Raw genomic sequence first — 21,697 nt, forward strand, 5'->3', positions numbered from 1 at the left:
ACTAATTAAATAAATCTTAACTTATTAATTAATTCATTAACCTTTTCCACTCATGACACATGTCATTCATCTCTTAATTCCTACACTACCTACCCTCTTATTGTTTTCTTATTTTCTTTACCTACCCTCCAATCCTAGCCGACCATCAATCTTTTACACCTCTTAATCTTATCCCTCCATTTCCTACAGTGTCTTCTATATAAGAGGATGCTTCCTTCATTATCAATCCTCTTAAGCATTCTAGCATTCAAACTTTCATATGTGATCAAGCCTACTTGCAACCACATTTCCGTTCTTTGTTGAGCTCTTGTGCACACATAAAATCTGACAGCAAATATATCAAGCAAGATCAATGGAGATAGGAAGAATGGAGATTCAAACCCTATTGAACATGTGATGGTATAATCTTTGTGATTTCGTTGATTTGCATTGTCTTAGATAATCTTCACATGTTATGGTGGATCTTTGTTGTTGTTAGGCTAGGGTTTTGTGGTTGAATCTATTTTAGTCTTTCAATATTGTTGTTTCCATTTTTACCATAAACACATACAATATCTCAAAACCGGAGATGGGTTTTTTCATTAACATATCTAACCCTTATAGTGCAAATTAGGCCTAATTGCCCCTTCCTAGGCCTAGAAAGTAGGGATTTTCTAAAACACCTTCACAAGTCCTATTTCCTAAGTGAATTGATGATAGTTTTGGGTCTGTACTTCCATGAGGTTTTCCAATCCAACCATTCTTCACCACCATCCACTGGATTCACCCAATTTGGGCCTTTTATCTATGTTACCTAATGCTTGGCAGCTCAACGTGCCAAGCTTAGGGTATGGTGGAAAATCTATGGTTTAGCTTCCCCTGTCTCAAAACCAAAAAGAAAACATAGAATACATTGAAACCTAGCATTCCACAAGGTTTCAGAGTGGGTATCCACCATGGAATGTTAGGTTGGAGCCATTTTGGTCTCAAAACCCTAGTTTCTAGGACTTTTGAACCTGCCTACAACAAAATAAAGATTATATACAAACTACACCACTTCAAGAATCCAAATAAAAAAAAAATGAAGGTAAGACACCAGTCTAACAATCCATGTCCCTATTTTGGAAGTGTCAATCTATATAGGCCATACAAACTTGCAAAGAACAGGCAATAACTCAGAGGAGCACATCAAATGAGAAACCAAACTTGTCTATTTTCTTCAGATCTTCAACAATCGATTGTCATCAGTCTTTCCAAGCCTTATACTAGCCTTGGAGTAGTTACATATGCTCACAACTGATTGTGACAACCAACTAGTTGTTGGTGTATGAAAATTTTGCAAAGCTGTTATGAGCAACTTTTGCAATTTTTGCCTTGGTGAGCAAATTTTTCTCAAACCCAAACTTTGTCACTTTAAAATGACTCATATGACCTCAACTACCTGAAAATAACACCAACCAACCTACATTAACCCATAAACAAATTATCCTATCAAGTTCTCTACTTGGCACCCTTAAGAGTTCTCATGCCAACATTGGTCAAACTGAGACTCCTAGGGACCTTACAATCATTTGAGGACACACTCAATGGCCTCTTGGCCTTATGACAAAACTAAAAACATGATTCCAATATCCTAGAAACAAAGTGAATAAAATTTGCTAAGTGCCCCTACACCATACTCTCGGGGTAGGAAGAACTCAAGTCCCTTGAGTGGATATGGCTTGAACAATGGTTCTATGCTTTAGTATATCTACTTCAGACATCCATGTAGCTTCAGATTCAAGTAGACCCGTCCATTTAACCAGGTAGTCTTTATAGATTGCTTTTCTAGTCTTTTTGACAATCTTGGAATCTAGAATGCAATCCATTGTCACCGATTGTCTTGGAGGTAGGTCTTGTATCGAATCTACATCTTTAGTAGCCTCTTCTTGGTTTGCAACTATCTGAGTTCCTTTATACTGAAAAAAATTACATACATTAAAGATTGGTGATAAACCCAAGTTTGGTGGTAGTTCCACCTCATAGGAAATGTTGCCATACTTATGCACAACCTTAAGAGGTCCAATCTTCTTCATGCATAGTTTGCTAGGCTGCTCCTTAGGGAGTCTCTACTTTCTCAGATAGGCCATAACTAGATCACCTACCTTGTAGCGTACTTCTCTCCTTGTTTTGTTTGATTGTATCTTATATCTCTCATTGTTCTACGACAATATTTTCTTGACTTGTTCATGGATCTCCTTCATATTCTCTGAAATTTTTTCACCTTGAGCACTCCTATGGTCCATGGGATAGAGGTCCCTAAGTTCTAAGATACCCCTTGGATGACATCCATATACAATCTCAAATGGACTCCAACCTGTGTTCCTATCGATAGAGTCATTGTAGGCATACTCTGCTTGTCCCAATACTAGATCCTAAGCTTGACCATATTGTTTGGTGAGACATCTCAATAAATTACCCAAGGATCTATTAACTACTTTAGTTTGACCATTAGATTGTGGATGATATGCAGATGAAAAAGAAAGGTTGGTACCAAGTTTCTTCCACAAGGTTCGCCAAAAGTGGCTCACAAATGTTGTATCTCTATCACTCACAATGCTAAGAGGCAAAGCATGGATCCTCACAATCTCCTTGAAGAACAACCTTGCTATGTAGGAGGCATCATTAGTGAATTTGCAAGGCACAAAGTGTGCCATCATGCTGAATCTATCCACTATGACATAGACACTGTCATATCCTCTTGGAGTTCTAGGTAAACCTACAAGGACAAAGTCCATACTCACACACTCCCATGGCCTTGTTGGTATGGCAAGAGGCTGATATAACCCTGCATTGTTGGAGGTACCCTTAGCCCTTTGGCAAATAGCACATTTATCTACAAACTTCCTAACATTTGACTGTAGTCTAGGCCAATGGTAGAACCTGCCAACCCGCTCTAAGGTCTTGTCAATACTAAAATGTCCACTTAGACTGCCTTGATGCTTCTCCTTGATGATAATGTCCCTCATAGAGGACCGTGGTATACAGATTTGGTGTCCTTTAAACAATAAGCCTTCCTACAACATAAAATCAGAATAGGCAACATGACCAGCATTAGCAAACTTTGAGCAAACATCATATGCTTCACCACCTTGGTAGGGATCTTTGAGGTCACTTTACCCCACACTTTGTAGCTACACCTCTTGAATGGTTAGAACCCTTCTACTTAAGGAATCTTCTCCCTTATTGGTGACTCCTTTCTTATGCTTGATGGAAAAGGTGTAGGCCTGCAAATACTCGACCCACTTGAGGTGTCTTTGGTTCAATTTCTCTTGCCCATTTAGAAAACTATATACATGATTGCCATTGTAGACTATGAATTCTTTTGGGAGCAAATAACACCACCACTTCTTGAGTGCTTGCACGATGGCATATAACTCTAGATCATAGATAGAATAATTTTATTTTGCTTCATTGAGCTTCTCAGAGAAAAATTCAACTAGGTGGCCTTCATGGCTCAAAACAACCCCTATATCCAACTTGCTAGCATTAGACTCCATAGTGAAGAGATGATTAAAATTAGGGAGCCTAAGGTAAAGGAGTTCTACTACCTTTTTTTTCAACAACTCAAACCCTTGTCTGCTGCACTAGTCCACTTAAATTGACATTTTATCCCACGTTTGATGGTATTCAAGATAGGAGCACACACATGGCTAAAACCTATAATGGACTTCCTATAGAAAGAAGCCAAACCATGGAAACTTCTTACATCTCCTACTGACTTAGGAGTAGGCCAATTCACTATTGCTTCCAATTTTGATGGATCCATTTTTAAACAACCTTGAGAAACTACAAAACTAAGATACACCAATTCATTTTTGAAAAAATCACATTTATCCAAGTTGATCATCAACTTTTCTTGATGTAGCTTCCTCAAAACTTGGTTCAAGTGTTTGATATGCTCCTCCTTTGACCTACTAAAAATCAGAATGTCATCAAGATAAACAATGGCAAACTTACCAATGAACTTTGCAAGAACTTCATTCATGAGTCTCATGAAGGTGCTAGGTGGATTTGTGAGCCCAAAGGGCATCACCAACTATTCATAGAGCCCTTGATTTGTTTTAAAGGTTGTCTTCCATTCATCACCAAGTCATCCTAATTTGATGATAACCTGATTTCAAATCCACCTTAGAAAAGTAGCAAGCTCCACCTAGGTAGTCCATTAGATCCTCAATTCTTGGCATTGGGAACCGGTACCTAATTGTGATTTTGTTTATGGCCCTTGAATCAGTGCACATCCTCCACTTGCCATCTTTCTTAGGTGCCAAAACAATAGGCACTGCACATGGATTGAAACTCTTATTTATCAACCCTTCATCTAGTAATTCCTACACTTGCTTGGCTATTTACTCATTTTGTAGGAAGCTTTGTTTGGAAAAGTTGAACCAGGTATGAGGTCTATCAGATGGTTAACATATCTCATAGGGGGTAAGGCATCCATTATCTCATTGACAACTATGTCTTTTTATCGGTCTAGCAAGGTCCACACTTCTTGAGGTATCGCCAGTTTGGTTTCAATAGTTGTCTCTTCTTTGGGTTTCAATATGAGAGAAGATCCTTGATTCCCTTCATGCTTCAATAATTTCAAGAACTCTTTCCCACTAAGAAACATAACACTTGATCCAACATGTCTTTCTTCACCCTGATCAATCAAGGGATCCATTTGAAACTTTTTACCCTCCTTGGTGATAACAGAGGAATTCTTCTCCCCATCATGTATGGCTTTGACATCATACTACCAAGGGCATCCCAATAGCAAGTGGCATGCACCCATGGGCAATATGTCACATAACACACTATCCTTGTAATCTCTTATTTCAAAATCCACCCAAGTTTGTTCATTTACAAGCACATGCTGACCCTTACTCAACCAAGACACCTTATAGGGGGTGGTATGTGGCAACCTTTTCAATTTTAGTTTGGCTACCATCTCAACTCCTACAATGTTCTTAGTAGACCCTAAATCCACTACAACTTTACAAATCTTACAATGAGATCTGCAAGTGGTTTTGAAAAGTGTTTTCCTTTGTGTAGGTTCTTTGGACTGTGGTACCTTCAATAAGGTCCTTCTTAACATCATATTATCTCCATCTAGGACTAGTCCCACCTTGCTAATTGGTGAGGTAACACTTTGACAATCCTCTTCTTGCACCAACTGAGTTCTTCAGTCTCCCATGTGAGAGCTTGAGGAAGTCTTTTCAGGACATCAACTCATGGTATGCCCCACTTGATGACAATGGTAGCATTTTCTAGTGAAGATTTTGGCTCCTCTTCCCGAATTGCCAAATATGCCTCTATAGTTATTTCTCCCTCTAGAGTTGCCTCTAAACCATCCTCATTTGTTAAGATTATCACCATTGTTCTTTGATTAATTTCCTTCTTCATTCTTGCTAGGATTATAGCCCCTTCCAAAGGTGCCTCTTCCTTTGAAACCTCTGCCCTTTTTGTTATGTTCACCTTTCCTTTTGATCTTGAATATTTTGTCTATGGCCATTTAAGTACCTTGCAACCTTATCCACTTCTTCCTCTTTCTTCCTAGCCCTTAAGGTAAGTTTGTTGAACTCCTCAGTGTAGGTATTCACATCCATTTCTCTTTGTTTCAAATTTTGCAACTTCTTGTGCATTTGCACCTCATAATCTATAGGTAGGAATTGAGTTTTAATCCTGATCTTCATTATCTCCCAAGAGATGATTTTGTTCTCTCTCTTCTTGCATCATGTTCCACCATACTAGGGCTGATCCCTTCAATCTTGACTTGGCCAAATTGACCCTCATTTCTTCTGCAACTTCTTTGTATTCAAAATTATTGTTCAAGGCTTCTATCCAATCCAATAACTCTTCTCCATTTAGGCTTCCATTTTAGATAGGTAAAGCTTCTATTTTGTCTTTATTGAGTGACTTGAGGGCATCCAAGAAGATGTGCTGATCTTTCTCCAACTCCTTCTTTTATGTTATCACTCCTATCACATATGCATCTTCATCATTAGTTTCATCACCCCATTCAGTGACTTTGTCCTTGCCTTTCTTGGTTTCTTGCACCCAGGCTTCAATAAGCATATATTGGATTGAATTCCTAATGGCCTCTTGTCTCATTTCCTTTGGTGACATGCTGTTGGTTTCTAACTCTACCTCTGGTTCTGACATACACTACTTTTTCAATCAATTGGCTCTGATACCAATCTGATGTAGAGGGAGTTGACTCTCACCTATTTGTGCTACCTTGTCTAGGTCTCTCCTCCAATCTACACTAGAACCATCCAATGATTCTACACCTCACACCCTCCAAGGGTCTACAAGACTTACCCTCTCTAACCTTCTTGTTGTTCACCAAAAGTGATAACCCAAGACACTTGTAAATCTATCTATGAGGTAGCCAATCTCAATCAATGAAACACTTCAGGGCTGGGACAACATAACATAGGATCCTAATGATCCTCCTGCACTTTAGGTTCTGCTAGACCTAGGGGGGGACACCCTTTTGATGCATTGAATACAACAATCACAAACATAAGACTGCATCAACAATGAGCAGACAAACCATTCCACAAGCTCACCAAATTAGGTAATATGTACAGATGGGCTAGATCTTATACAAATAAGGTGAAATAGAGCTTTGGAAGGATAGAACATTAACCACCCCTAAACGTGAAGGGAAAATAGATTTATCTTTTAAAATGTATATCTGAAAACATCCCCAAACTTGCAAGACCAGTGCCTTGTTCATTGGGCAACAGAGTCACAGACATAACTACAAATATGAATCATAGATGCAAGCTTATTTTCCTTAAACAAGATATTCATGCATCAATACCTTATATTAATGCACTATTTGATTCATTCACAATTTTATCAGATCTGGAAATATATTTCATCATTTATGACTGACTATAGAATTTAAAACCTTCCTTGAAGGATACCTACAACAGTCACACAATCTCCTTGAGATGACAAATTTCATCCTCCTTGAGGATTGAATTCATAATAATGAAAAAACATATCACAGAGACAACATCATGGGAAATTTACTCATGCCTGACACAAGTAAGACCTGCAACTAGAAAATAATCTGTCATCCTGCAATGTAGCCTCTGTACCCTGAATAGATCCATAGAACTTTACAAGTTTGGGTCAAGAATTTCAGAAAATGGAAGCCATGAAAACTGGAGCACTTCCTCACAGAATTTTGGAACCCTTACAACTGAGAAGAATGGGGAATAAAAAGAGGAGGGAAGAAAAACAAATTCACAACTGAAAATTGCCAAGTGTCTCTCCTCTCTAACTGAATTTTGTTCCCGTGGAAACTACTTCTAAAATATCCCACATTTGTTCAAATTAACTTCATAATCGGATTCCTCGCTCCGAGAGCTTTCCGAAAATATATAACACTTTATACCTTGGCCAAAAATTGAATCCTGGGTGAATTAATTCCTCAATGTGTTCAAACATTTAAATTTTTCATTTATTAATATAGTCTAAACTATATAATAAACAATTTCAATTTTAAATTTTTGCCTCCATTTGTGCTCTGACGTCTTGCCACGTGGCGGGGTCTGATTGGTTGATGGGGTTTACTGGGCGCCACCTGGGATGACACCTCATCTTTTGCCACTTGATCTGCTTCGTCACTGCCACTTGGCCGCCACATCATCACCACTGGACTGCCACCTATGTGCTAACTGTGTGCCACCTCACCGGGACCCGCCTGCTAGAGCACTGACTGTACCCGCCACCTATGTGCCATGTGGATGGCTCTCGTTCACTCTCGCTATTTCGCGGGGTTTAAACTTCGTGCATCTTCCTTCGCGAAATAGCGCGAGCCGTCCATCTCTCTCGAACATGCTCGCTCGTTAACCCGGCCGTCGTCTGCAAAATTTCGCCTATCTGCCTCGAGAAACGTGCCTGCATGAAGTCCACTTGGTTTTCGTCCAGTCAACTCTTCCATCTCCTCAGGAAACGTGCTCGCGCATGGGCCCACCTTGGGCGCCCATGGGCATCTTGTGTCAAAAGCCTTTAAGGCTTAGACATTATGTTACTGTGCGCTTTTGCTTATAAACATTAAAAGTAACTACTTCCCAGTGCATGTGGGATAATGATGTTAAGCCTGTTGCTTCATTTTTAAGAATTCTCTGAGTGACTGCCTGGAAGTTTCATTTGCCAGTGCGATTTGGTTGAAAGTTTCTCATCCTCCCTCCATATTCCAAACACCATGCTTGCAAACTGTGTTGATTCTCCACTTCTTATATTCAACAGTGACAATTGCATCATTACGAAACCCACAAAAAGAAACTGATTGCCAGATTGGTCCAATTGCTGGGAGAAAACATCGTTTTTACTTTGGCATGTACATGATAGTCTTCAATGTTTGTGAAAGGTGAAAATTTGGTTCTGTTGCAAAATTGCATGACAGTCAGAAAATGCACGATGGCCCAATGGCAACCCAAGTTCATTCAATCGTTTCTCAAGAACTTCATATCGCTCCTCCCGTTGGCTTCTAGACATCAATACTCCTACCTTTGGAACAAGCACATCCATGGAAGTGACTGTCACTCCATCATCATTGAGACACATGGAAAAGGACTTGATTTGTTTGGGATGATGATAAACAATCATTGGTTTCTTGAAAACTTCTTCTACCAAGAATCTCTCCTGGTCGGCGTTGAAATCCATACCCCACTCTATAGTGCTCTCAAACTTGACATTCTTTTTCAGAATATCAACTGCCTCTGTGTAGGTAATTCGTTCAAAGGAATTGGAAGTCACTAGACGGAGACGATCGAAAAGAATTTTATCAAATTGATTTGCCATGAATTTGGAAAAATGTATGGGTTGCATATGCCAGAGCATTACGAATTCGAGCCACTGATGAAATCGTGTTAGTACGGGGTCGCAGGTGCACATAGTTTCTCAGAAATTCCAATGGCAATCTTGTCTTTGTGATTGGGTACTTGGCAGGATCAGCAGTTCCAACATGCAAAATCTTTTGAACTTTCAGTTCAACCTTCTTCTTTGTTGCATCTGGTATCTCTTTCATCACCCCCTCTACTACAATAGAGGATCCTGATGGTGTTAGCTCTTTTAGATTGGCCATTGAAGAGTCCACTACAACCTGCAGAGTGGTAGCGCAAGAACCATCGCTCACTTGCAAATATGCAACACTACTGAGGGTCCTCCTAGGAGTGGGTTCAGTTTTGGTATTTCCACTTGATTTAATAGAATTAAGCCTAGCAGCTACTCCTTCAGTAGTAGCATTAGCACTGTTATTGTTAGCTCCTGTCACCAATCTCATTAGAGACCGCAAACAAAGAGGAATTCTTGCCTGCACATTAGGAGGGCAGTTGGCATCATTGACTTCAAGGAAGGCAAAACTTGTTTTGCCTTGCTCCCGCCCAGTCTTTACCCACCATACTCCACGCAAGGGAAATATTCAACATCGAGCACCTTGTTGAGTTTTAAAATCTTCAGTCTTCCACCATCTACGTTGACATCATCGACATACTTTCCAGGAGACCACGCAGCCTTGTTAGAGGAATATGGGGGCATGTGAGGAGGAGGAAATTCGATGCAAATTTGCCATTGAATTCAACTAAGTGTTGTTTGCTGCTCTCAACGCCCAATCAACACTCTTCTTTGCTCTATGATGCTCATTATTACTTTAGCTTAAAACATTAAGCTTTAATCTGCCTCCCCCTTTTCTTTACCATGTGAGATGCTAAAATCTTTTGCAAACCACTTTAGCCACTGTGCTGCCTTGGAGGTCTATTTTGCTGCACGCGAGGAGAAGGAGATAACCAGAATTTGCTTGTTTCAAAAGCTCTTGTAACTTCAAAACATCTGCCAGCCCATACTTTATTTAGTCTTCAACTTAACATCCTTCCTCATCCATGATGCTTGGGGCTTTATTTGGCATTTGATTTGGGGGCTTCCTGGAATCTATTCACCATGCTTAAAATCTAGATTGTATCGTCCATACCTCAGGGATACATCTCATGAAACTCAAATCAATGGACTCTTTAGTGATGGCGTGCCAACAATCGCATATGTTTCATTGCCATACATGACATCAACCCGCTGAAATGCACTGAAGCTACAAACCAGCTGAACATTGCCCATCTCAATATGTTGTATTTTCCTAATTGGGATATTGTCCACAAAGAACCCAGTGATTTCAATTCCAAAGAACGCTATTCTCATGGAATTCAGTTGCGGGATCGAACTAAAGGTGGAATCTCTCTTCTCGGCCTATATGAACACTTCCATTCCCATGAACATTGGTCCGCAAAACGTTCAACATAAACAAATAATGACACTACTATGCAAGCCTATATCTTTATGCATCATAAAGTCATGCACTAAGAGCATTCTCGCCGCAAAATCAATGCACAGGCGTGAGCCAGGTCGGGCCCCAAAGTGGGTCTGACTAAATTTTTTTTTCATTTTCAAGCTACTGACCTCTGGAATGTCTTCACATACCTCAAATATACCTCTGGGAACGATCGGCATCGTTTTCGGATCATAAAATTGCATTTTACATCCTTCAGGCAATTACGCCACAATTTTCACATTTAATCGCGAAGACGTAATTTTCAATGTGGTCAAAACACCTTTCTGGAGCTCGCCGTCCGATAGGCATGTACTTTGATATACAAGGATGACATCTACCAAACGGTTTCTCAATATGAGTCCCGAGCGAAGAGATATTAATTTCCGAAAATGGCCAACTGGCTTTGTCGACACTGCGGACCTGATGAAGTCAATGTTCTGGCAATACATGACGCCTTTCTTAAAAATACCAAACGACCTCCGTGGGTCCTCAAATTCAGAACATAGGTACCTTTAAGTACATATTAATTCTTTGAATTCTCAGTTCGATCACTAGACTGACAGGATGCAAATGACATGCACACAAAAATGGCAACATTAACTGATCTAACACTGGAGTGCGGTAACTGAAAATGATGGCAAAATGAGCTCTTTTGAAAACCGATCAAACGGATTGATAGAGCCTTGAAATTTGAAACGTAACTCATCATTTATACCAACATCAGCCCAGAACAAACATTATGGCATGACGCTTACTGAGGCAAGTTTTACACTTATGCGAAATAGGGACTTGCCAAAAACACACAAACTGCAAACGGAATCGGCTTCAAAAACTGAGCAAATGGATTCGTTAAGACTTGAAAATTTGCAAGCTCACTCACATTTATACATAGAATTGAATCCACTTTTAATTTATTCATGATGATCAACAGGGCAAAAGATGTAATCGCTCAAAGTAGGCTACTCAATAAAATCTGCATTTGTGCCTAAAATGCACTTCCAGCTCACCCCTCAAAATGGGTACCTCGTAAACTTATCCAAATTGAATTCTGAAAGTTGCACATCACTGAATAGGCCAAATGAAAGGTGTGGGGCATGAATCCCGAGCCTTACCCTCTGAAAATCAACCGGCTCTACTCTGCCCTCTCGCAAACTAAGCCATTCAAACTGACTTATTTAGGTGCCTTTCCGACATACTGAGCAAAATTTTGAAATAGGCCTACAATATTTGACTCAATTTTAAATACTCCCAACACTTCCCAAGGTCCTTAGGCTAGGATAAGCACTTTTTGTTTGGTGAGTTCCATTCTCTTTCTTAGGAGACCTTGTTTTCCAACTCCCTTTCACACTCAACCTAAGAGTTCGACCCCTCTACCACAGGATCTTCATTCCCCACACTACACACATAAGGATGGATAATTTTTTATGGGTTCCCAACCCTACTCCTTCCTCAAGAACTTTGGTATTTACCAATCCCAAACTTCACAAGGAAATTGCACTTTTAGGCCTAATAGGAGACCTAATTCTAGTAGCCCTGTCAACGGGGTATTATGTGATTATCTACCAATATTCCTTAACAACCCTATGAAATATTTTACATTATAGACACCCTTTTTGGGTTTACATACAATATCTCAAAACCAAAGATGGGTTTTGTCATTAACATATCTAACCCTTATAGGCCTAATTGGGCCTAATTGCCCCTTCTTAGGCCTAGAAAGTAGGAATTTGCTCAAATACCTTCACCAATCCTATTTCTTGAGTGAATTGATGATATTTTTGGGTCTGTACTTCCATGATGTTTTCCAATCCAACCATTCTTCACCTCCATCCACCAGATTCACCCAATTAGGGCCTTTTATCCATGTTAGCTAATGCTTGCCAACTCAACGTGCCAAGCTTAGGGTATGGTGGAAATCTATGGTTTAGCTTCCCCTGTCTCAAAAAAAGAAAGAAAACATAGAATACATTGCAGCCTAATAATATTCCACAAGGTTTGAGAGTGGGTATCCACCATGGAATGTTAGGTTGGAGCCATTTTGGTCTCAAAACCTTGGTTTCTAGGACTTTTGAGCCCACCTGCAACAAAATGAAGATTATATACAAAATACACCACTTCAAGACTCAAAATAAAAAAACAAATGAAGGTAAGACACCAGTCTAACAATCCATGTCCCTATTTTGGAAGTGTCAATCCATACAGGCTGTACAAACCTGCATAGAACTTGCAATAACTCAAAAAAACACACCAAATGGGAAACCCAAACTTGTCTATTTGCTTCAGATCTTCAACAAACAATTATCATCAATCTTTCCAAGCCTTATAACGGCCTTGGAGTAGTTACATATGCTCACAATCTATTGTGACAACCAACTAGCCATTGGTGTATGAAAATGTTGCAAAGTTGCTATGAGCAACTTTTGCAATTTTTGCCTTGGTTTACAACTTTTGCTCAAACCCAAACTTATTCACTTTCAAATGACTCATATGACCTCAACTACCCCAAATTAACACCAAGCAACCTACATTAACCCAAAAAAAACTTATCCTAGCAAGTGCTCTACTTGGCACTCTTAGAGCTGTCATGCCAACATTGGTCAAACTGAGACTCTTAGGGCCCTTACAATCATTTGAGAATACACTCAATGGCCTCTTGGCCTTATGAAAAAACTAAAAACATGATTCCAATATTCTGAAGCAAAGTTAACAAAATTTGCTAAGTGCCCCTGCACCAAAACTCCACCCATTTCAAATGTCTTTAGTTCAATTTTCATTCGTTGTTCAAGTACTGTAATGCTTGATGAACAATATACAAAATAAATTCCTTCCGCAACAAATAGTGTCTCCATTTCTTCAATGCCTAAACTATTGCATATAATTCTTGATCATAAACATAATACTTTTTCTTTGCATCATTTAACTTTTTATTGAAATATGCAACGGGTCTACCTTGCTGGCTTAAAATAGCTCCAATGGTATTACTGCTGGTGTCATAATCCACCTGAAACACCTTATTGAAATCTAGAAGGGCTAAAATAGGTTTCTCTATCACCTTCTTCTTCAACATGTCAAAACTTTTCGCTGCTCCATTGCTCCACTTAAACTCTTTCCTATCCCATGTCATTGTTTCAGTCAGGAGTGCACAAATACTACTAAAGTTTCTAATGAACTTTATGTAAAATCTAGCCAAACCATGGAAATAACTCACCTCAGTAGTAGTCCTTGGGGTATGCCATTACAGAATAGCCTTCACCTTGTTTGGGTCCATTTTAAGACTTTCAGTTGATACAACAAACCCCAAGTACACTAGCTCCTTCTTCACAAAACTACATTTTTTCAAATTAATCAACAATTTATCCTCTCTTAGCTTCTCAATGACTCTACAAATATGCATCAAATGCTCATCTAGTGTCTTACTAAAAATCAAATTATCATCTAGATACACAATAACAAACTTGCCTATAAATCCTTTCAGTATATCGTTCACGAGCCACATGAATGTGCTCGGTGCATTGGTTAGCCCAAGAGGAATGACTAACCACTCATACTAGCCTTCATTGGTTTTGAAATAAGTCTTCCACTCATCCCCTTCTTAATCTAGATCTGGTGATATCCACTCTTCAGATCAATCTTTGTGAAGTATTGAGCTCCACTCAAAGAGTCTATAAGGTCATCCATCCTTGGCAGGGGAAATTTGTACTTGATTGTTATCTTGTTTATGGATCTCAAGTCCGTACACATCCTCCACTCCCTATTCTTCTCTGGTGCTAGTATTGTAGGTACCACACATGGACTCGGGCTCTCTTGGATAAATCCTTTTCTCAACAATTCTTGAACCTATTGGTTCAACTCTTCATTTTTTGCTAGAGTCATTCTATGGGCTGCCTTTTTTTGGCAAATTGGCTCCAAGAATCAAGTCAACCTAATGAATAATCTTCCTCACTGATGGTAAACCCTCAAGCACATTATCTAACACAATGTCCTAAAACTCAATCAATAAACCTGAAACTTCTACAAGAACTTCTTTTCTATCTTATGTATCCAGTCTAGGATAAAAACAAAGCACATAGGTTCATGTTTCATGCCCTCCAAAATTTTTCCATCAACAAAACATATTCTAGCACTGCTACATACTTTTTCTTCCACCTCCTTCTGGGGCTTCAACTTATGGTGAAATCCATCTTTTGTTAGGGTATAGGTGTTAGCATGACCATCATGTACAACACACCTATCAAACTGCCATGGCCTCCCTAACATCATATGTCATGCATCCATGGGTATGATGTCACAAAGTACCTTATCACGGTGACTACCAATCTTGAATTTCACCAAGCATTACTCATTGAAAAAAACTTTGTGGTCCTTCTGCAACTAGGAAATTCGATACGGATGTGGATGTCTTTCTCTCTTCAACTTCAACTTTGTGACCATCTCTTTGGACACCATATTATCAGTGCTTCCGCTGTCAATAATCACATCGCAACACTTTGTTGGCATTGTATTTTTATTGATGCAAATCGGTAAGTATGTCAGCCAGTATACAAGATATTGTTATTAGTATTGGAGATTGTTGGCATGTTGATGTCAACCATTATGGGATGTCAATCGGTAAGTCTATCAACCAGTAAGCAAGCAAATCCAATAAGTGAAGTCTGATATAACATGACCTAATCGACAGAATAGTGAAGTGCCCGATATGAAGGTTGACTGGTTAGTGTATACCAGTAGCATGTTTGGTCGGTGACCAAAGTTGAAATGACACAAACAAGTGACCTGGATGCTGATAGTGATGTCAGGTGGACTCCAGGTGGCGAACATGCAGTGGTAGGTAAATGGTGCGTTGTTGAGGTAGTTTCCGACTAAGTCCATATTAATGTCGATTGTGAAAAACACAGATTAGTTGTAGAGGATTGCGGCTCAAATAAGATTGAAGGGAAGATATTTTATTCTTTGACATCATGATCAAAGTAGGATATTTGATTGTCTAGTTGATCCAGAGAAAGAAACTAATAAATCATTTATTGGTCGATAAAATAAAGACTGATGAACAGAGTCGAGTTTTCTAAATATAGTAAACGTTCATAGGAAGAATAAAAAGAGGACAAATCTTTTTACTGTACTATTGCAGGTTGTCGATTCAGGAAAGATGAGATCTGATCAGATATGGATTGAGGTCGGTGAAGAAAATCCTAAGCGCGTGAAGTTTGAGTTTTTGTTTTGGCGGAAAGCATATATAAATATGTAGATCAAAAACTTAAGTATGTTGAGAGAGAATGCTTGATGAGAGATTTATGATAAAGTGAATCTTTGCGAGGAAAGAGGTTATTAGTTTGAGTGAGAGAGAAAATATTGAAGCGACTGAGTGTTGGAGAAGAACCAGTAAGGAAGGTTTAACCGACAAGGGTTAAGGTAACCAGTAAACTGTTATAGAGTATAACAGTTTGTTAAACCAACAATGTCTGAACCAGTAAGAGTTCAACAGAGTGAATAGTTTCCAAGAGTTATAAAACTCATTTGTAACCAAGTGTTTATCATTGTATTTCACTGAGTGGGTGCTCGGTGCAAGGGTTGGTGCTCCTTGAGTTGGTGCTAAAAATAGAATAGGGGTTGGTGATCCTTGAGTTGGTGCTCATAATAGAATAGGGGTTGGTGCTCCTTTGAGTAGGTGCCCATAAATTGCTATGGGTTGGTTCTCCTTGGGTTGGTGCCCTAAACATTGTAAAACTATTATTTTCATTGTGAGGTTGGATTGGAGTAGTAGATCTCCAACAACATTTCTCACCAAGGTTTTTCCCATATTGGCCTTTCCTCATATATCTGGTGTTATGTGATGTTCTCTTGTGTGTGATTGATAGTTAGTTCTTTCATTATCATGTCGGTTACACACATTGTTTGCAATTATTTATAATCACTGATTCACCCCCCCTCTTAGTGATATCTTGTGTTCTACATTTGGTATCAGTGCATTAGGCTCCCTATTTGTCAAAAGATTTCTCTAGCTTGGGTAGATTCTGGTTTAAGAACACAATGGTAAGGAATTAATCCTCTTCCTCCAAAGCTCCCATGTTTGATGGTACCAACTATGCCTTCTGGAGCAGAAGAATGGAAACCTATATGTCCTCCCTGGGTTTTGATGTTTGGATGTCTATGTACAATGGGTATACTAGCCTTAATAATCCTCCTACAGATCCAGATGCTAAGGAGTACAAAAACAATGCCAAGGCCAAACATGCTATTCTCAATGGTCTATCTGATAATGAGTTTGTTAAAGTTATGCACTGCTCATCTTCCAAGGAAACTTGGGATAAGTTGAAGAGACTATTTGAAGGAAATGTCAAGGTTAAGGAGGCTAAACTGAAAACACTAAGAGGTCAGCTTGAAGGCTTGAAGATGAAATATGAAGAGAAGATTATTGATTATCTTCATAGAATTAATGAAACAGTGAACACTATTAGAGGACTTGGAGAAGATATAGTTGATGAAGTGATTGTCAAAAAGGTTCTTAGATCACTCACATTTAAGTATGACACAAAGGTCTATGCGATAGAAGAAGCCAATGATCTAGAAACCTTTTCAATGGATGATTTATTTGGGTCCCTAACTGCTTATGAGATGAGAACATGTGATGAAGGAACTTCAAAGAAAGAGGTTGCTTTCAACTCCATCAAAAAGGGTAAGGAAGAAATTACTCATGGAGAATCTAGTGAAGACTCAGACACAGTGGTAGCAAAATTTGTAAGGAAGCTTAAAAGAGGATCTGGTAAGTAAAAAGGAAAATTACCTCTCAAATGTTTTAACTATGGTAAAATAGGACACTTTGCCTCAAAATGTCCCTATAGTGAGAATGATGGAGAGGAGCAACAAAGCACTAATAGACCTTCGGGTAAGGATAAAAAAGAAGAATGCCTATCGAAAAGATAGAAGAAGCTACCAGAAGAAGAACAACCTGTATACTTTTGAAGATGATGCCACATATGAAGAAAGTGCTTCAGAAAATGACTGCTGTGATGATGAAAGAAAAACCAATCTCTTTATGGCACTAGATGAACCGATTGATGAAGATAATGAAGATGAAGACATTGCAGCTGAAGTGGACTTAGAAGGTGAGCTCATAAGTGCTCTTGAGGAGTTGAGTAAAACAAGAAGAGATCTCAATAAGGTTAAGTGTTGCTGCTAAAGAACAAGACCATTTGAGGCAATCCCTAGATAAGTCTAAGAAAACAATTTCTGATTTAACACTCCAGTTGGAAGAGGCCAAGAGGATATGTGAAGTTACATCCTCCAATTTGATAAAGAAAGAGAAGGAGAATCAAAATTAAGAAGAAGAAATTGTAAGGCTCAGAAAGGATCTTGAAAAGAGTAAAGATGAGTTGAAGATGAGGAGCAAGTATGAGGGCAACACTGAAGCCTTGGACAAAATGTTGAGTAATCAGAAGCACTCAAAAGATACCAGAGGTTTAGGATTTGAAGAGGAACAGAGTTCAAATAGAAAAGACACATTCAACAAGGATGTTGGCATTAGGTTGTCATTGATGTCAACTGGTATGGCATGGTCACCGATGAGTAAGTAATGGTGACCGATATGGGTGAAGTAAGACATAATGATGTCAACCAATATATGTGTAAGCCGACATAGAGGTATGTTATTGGTACACATGAGAGCATCATCTACCAGTAAAGAAGGACCACCGGCAAGGAAAATCAAGCAAGCAAAGAAGAACATAAGGATGTGAACCGGTATACACAGAGAAGTTTAATGCTACCAATAAATAGACTTAGTAGATGGACCAACATGTCTGATGGAAGGCCAAGTTGATCCACCGACAAAGAAGAGGTCAACAGGTATGAAGGTCCACCGATGAAGTTAGGTTATATTGGTAAGGTGAGTTGAACCAGTAGTTAGTATTGGTCGGTAAAGGATGTCTAATCAACATAGAAGATTGAAGGTGATGCCAAAATGACATAGCAAACTGAGCATAGGTGGATGTTGACAAGGATGACAGGTGGAAACCAGGTGGCAAACACGTAGAGGTTGGTGAGGTATTCATCGACATAGTAGTTTACAAGCAAGTCAACTTTAATGAACAACCCACAAATCATGGGAGGATGGAAGAATGTTCCAGCTTGAGGAAGACAAGGTGTCAAGATGATTGAGCTGACCTTACAATAAGATCTGATCTTTGTACCCACTTGCCGAAGGAAACAACCAAGCCATTAATGGTGATTGATAGAGAAATGCAAAAAAGCATGTCGTGGACATACCAAAATAGAAAATGCACATTGAAAAGTGAATAGATGGCGGTGTTGTTTGGTGTGATGTAGATCACCATTCCAGAAAAGCAAATTAGATCAAATCTAATACGGATTGAGTTGGTGAAGGTAAAACCTAATATGACACCATTTGAATGCAGCGTTTTGTGGGAACCCTCACAAATAAATATGTGAACTTGATATTGAAGAGGATTGATGCTTGATGTGAGGTGTGAGAAAAAAGAGAGCCTGAGAAAGAAGAAAGAATATCTGCCTTAGAGTTATTTCTCAGAGAGTTATAGTGTGTGTTAGCAGGCTGAATTGGTGAGAGGGTCTAATCAGTAGAAACATAGTAATCAATAAACTGATATAGTCTTAATAGTCAAGCATACTGGTAAGGAGTGATTGGTTAGGAAGGCATTCAAGAGTGACACTGTGAAGTGTGAGGCTTAGAGAGAGAAGAAAGGGAGGGAGTAATCGGTGAGTGATCAGAGAGAGTAGTTTGATAATCGACAATGTGAGAACCAGTGAAGAAGAGGAGGTTGTTAACTGATAGATATCCATTGATCAAGTATTGTAGAACTCATTTGCAACTAGGTGCTTTCATTACATTAAAACTATATTGCATTATATTACACCGAGTTGGTGCTTGGTGCTCCTTGGTTTGATGCCCTAAATCATTATAATCTATTATTTCATTGTGAGGCTAGATTGGAGTAGTAGACTACATCAACATTTCTCACTGAGATTTTTCCCATATTGGGTTTTCCTTGTACATCTGGTGTTGTGGGTTATGAATTTGTGTGTTTGCCTCTTTTGATATCCACTCTTATCTTACCGCTTTGATTGTTTAGTGTTTAGGTTGATAACCAATATTCCAAGCTTGGTTTAAAAAGAAAAGAGTTTAGGAGCCACTAATTCACCCCCCTCTCAGTGGTACATTATGTTCAACAATTGGTATCAGAGCCTAGGTTCCTAGTTGAATAAAGCTTTCTCTAGCTTGGGTAGATTATAGTTAAGGAACACAATGACAAGAAATGAGTCTGCCTCCTCAAAAGCTCCCATGTTTGATGGATCTAACTATACCTTCTGGAGCAAAATAATGGAGATCTATATTTCCTCTCTTGGTTTTGATGTGTGGATGTCTGTCAAGAAGGGGTATACTATCCCTGCTGTTCCTCCCACTGATTTGAATGATAAGGATTATGAGAATAATGCAAAGGATAAACATGCTATCTTAAGCGGACTGTCAGATAATTATTTTGTCAAGGTCATGCACTATGCATCCACCAAGGAGACTTGGGATAAATTGAAGAGATTATTTGAAGCAGATGCCAAATTCAAAGAGGCCAAGTTTTAATCACTAAGAGGTCAAATTGAAGGCAACAATATGAAATTTGAAGAAAATATTGCAAACTACCTTCACAGAGTAGATGAAATTGTGAACACCATCAGAGAACTTGGAGAAGAAATTGCTGATGAGATTATTGTGAAGAAGGTATTTAGATCTCTCACATCTAAGTATGATACTAAGGTTTCTACCATAGAGGAAACAAAGGATATGACGACCTTCACAATGGATGAGTTATTTGGTCTTCTAATAGCCTATGAAATGAGAACAACCAGTGAAGCATCTTCAAGGAAAGAGACATCATTCAACTCCACCAAAAAGGGCAAGGAAGAGGTTGCTCATAAGGGATCTAATGAAGAATTAGATGTAGAGGTAGAAAAATCTATCAAAAATCTCAAGAGAGGATCCAGTAAGTATAAAGGAAAGTTACCACTCAAATGCTTCAACTATGGTAAAGTTGGACACTTTGCTACAAAATGTCCTTATAATGAAACCAGTGGAGATGAGAAAAGATGTTTTGATAATTTTGCCAGTAAAGACAAAGAAAGGAATGTCTACCGACAAGGAATAAGAAGCTACCATAAGAAGAAAAACCTATATACTATTGAGGATGATGCCATAGATGAAGAAAGTGCATCAAAAGATGACTACCATGAGAATGAAAGAGAAGGTAATCTCTTTATGGCACTAGATGAACCAGTTGGTGAAGATGAGGATGAAGAAGACATTGAAGCCGAAGCTGATCTAGAATGTGAGATCATAAGTGCTCTTGAGGAGTTAAGTAAGATAAGAAGAGAACACAAGAAGGTCAAGCTTGCTACAACAGTAGAACAAGGCCTCTTGAAGCAATCCCTTGATGAGTCCAATCAAGTTATCTCTGACTAAACGACACCTAAACGAAGGATTTTTAATCTTAAAACTAGTTGCATTGACTTGAAAGTTTACAACCTTTTCATGTTCCATTGCATGCAAGCAAGAAGGACACTGGCAGAGGGTGTTTGACTGGGCATAACATCTAGTAATTGATTTTTCTTTGGAAGTTTTAACCTTTTCACATATCCACGTGCCACTTCATGCACAACAGGGAGGAAATGGAGAGGTCACGTGGAAGGTAGCTTTATGCCTGCCGATTGCAGTTGCTTGAAAACTTCATATTCCTTTTAACATCACGCGTGGCAGGGAGAAAAAGGATTTGGAAATACACCTACCAATATGAATTTGCTTAAACAACTTCTAACATCACCTATCTCCATGCCATCTGCTACACTACGCTGGATTTGGCATTGCACCTGCCAATAGCATTTGCTTTGCAAGTTTACAAGATTGCTCAACACCTTCTCTCCTTGCGCACTGGGCAGGGAGAACACTAGGAAGTTTTGGAATTTGGCATTTCACATTCCAATTGCATTTGCCTGAAGTTACTAAAGCCTTCACACCACGCAGGGAGGATGTCTTTGAACAATCCCATCAACTTTCACTGGTATTATAAAGTATATTTGGCTTTATAAAACCAAACATTCCCGCCTTCAACACACACCATCATTCATTGGGATTATAGAATATATTTATTTTAATGCAATCAATTTGCTTGGGGCATAAAATAGAATGGAACTATGGGCATGGTATCAAGATCGGGACTAATGAAACTCTCAATTGTCTTGCCCCTTCTTTGTACTGAAAGAATTCCCCATTGTATAAGCATTGAAAGCTGCTTCAGTTCATCTTCTAATGCACGCATTACATTATTTTACCCA

Source organism: Cryptomeria japonica, chromosome 6 (genome assembly GCF_030272615.1).
Source record: "Cryptomeria japonica chromosome 6, Sugi_1.0, whole genome shotgun sequence".
Lineage (NCBI taxonomy): Eukaryota > Viridiplantae > Streptophyta > Pinopsida > Cupressales > Cupressaceae > Cryptomeria > Cryptomeria japonica.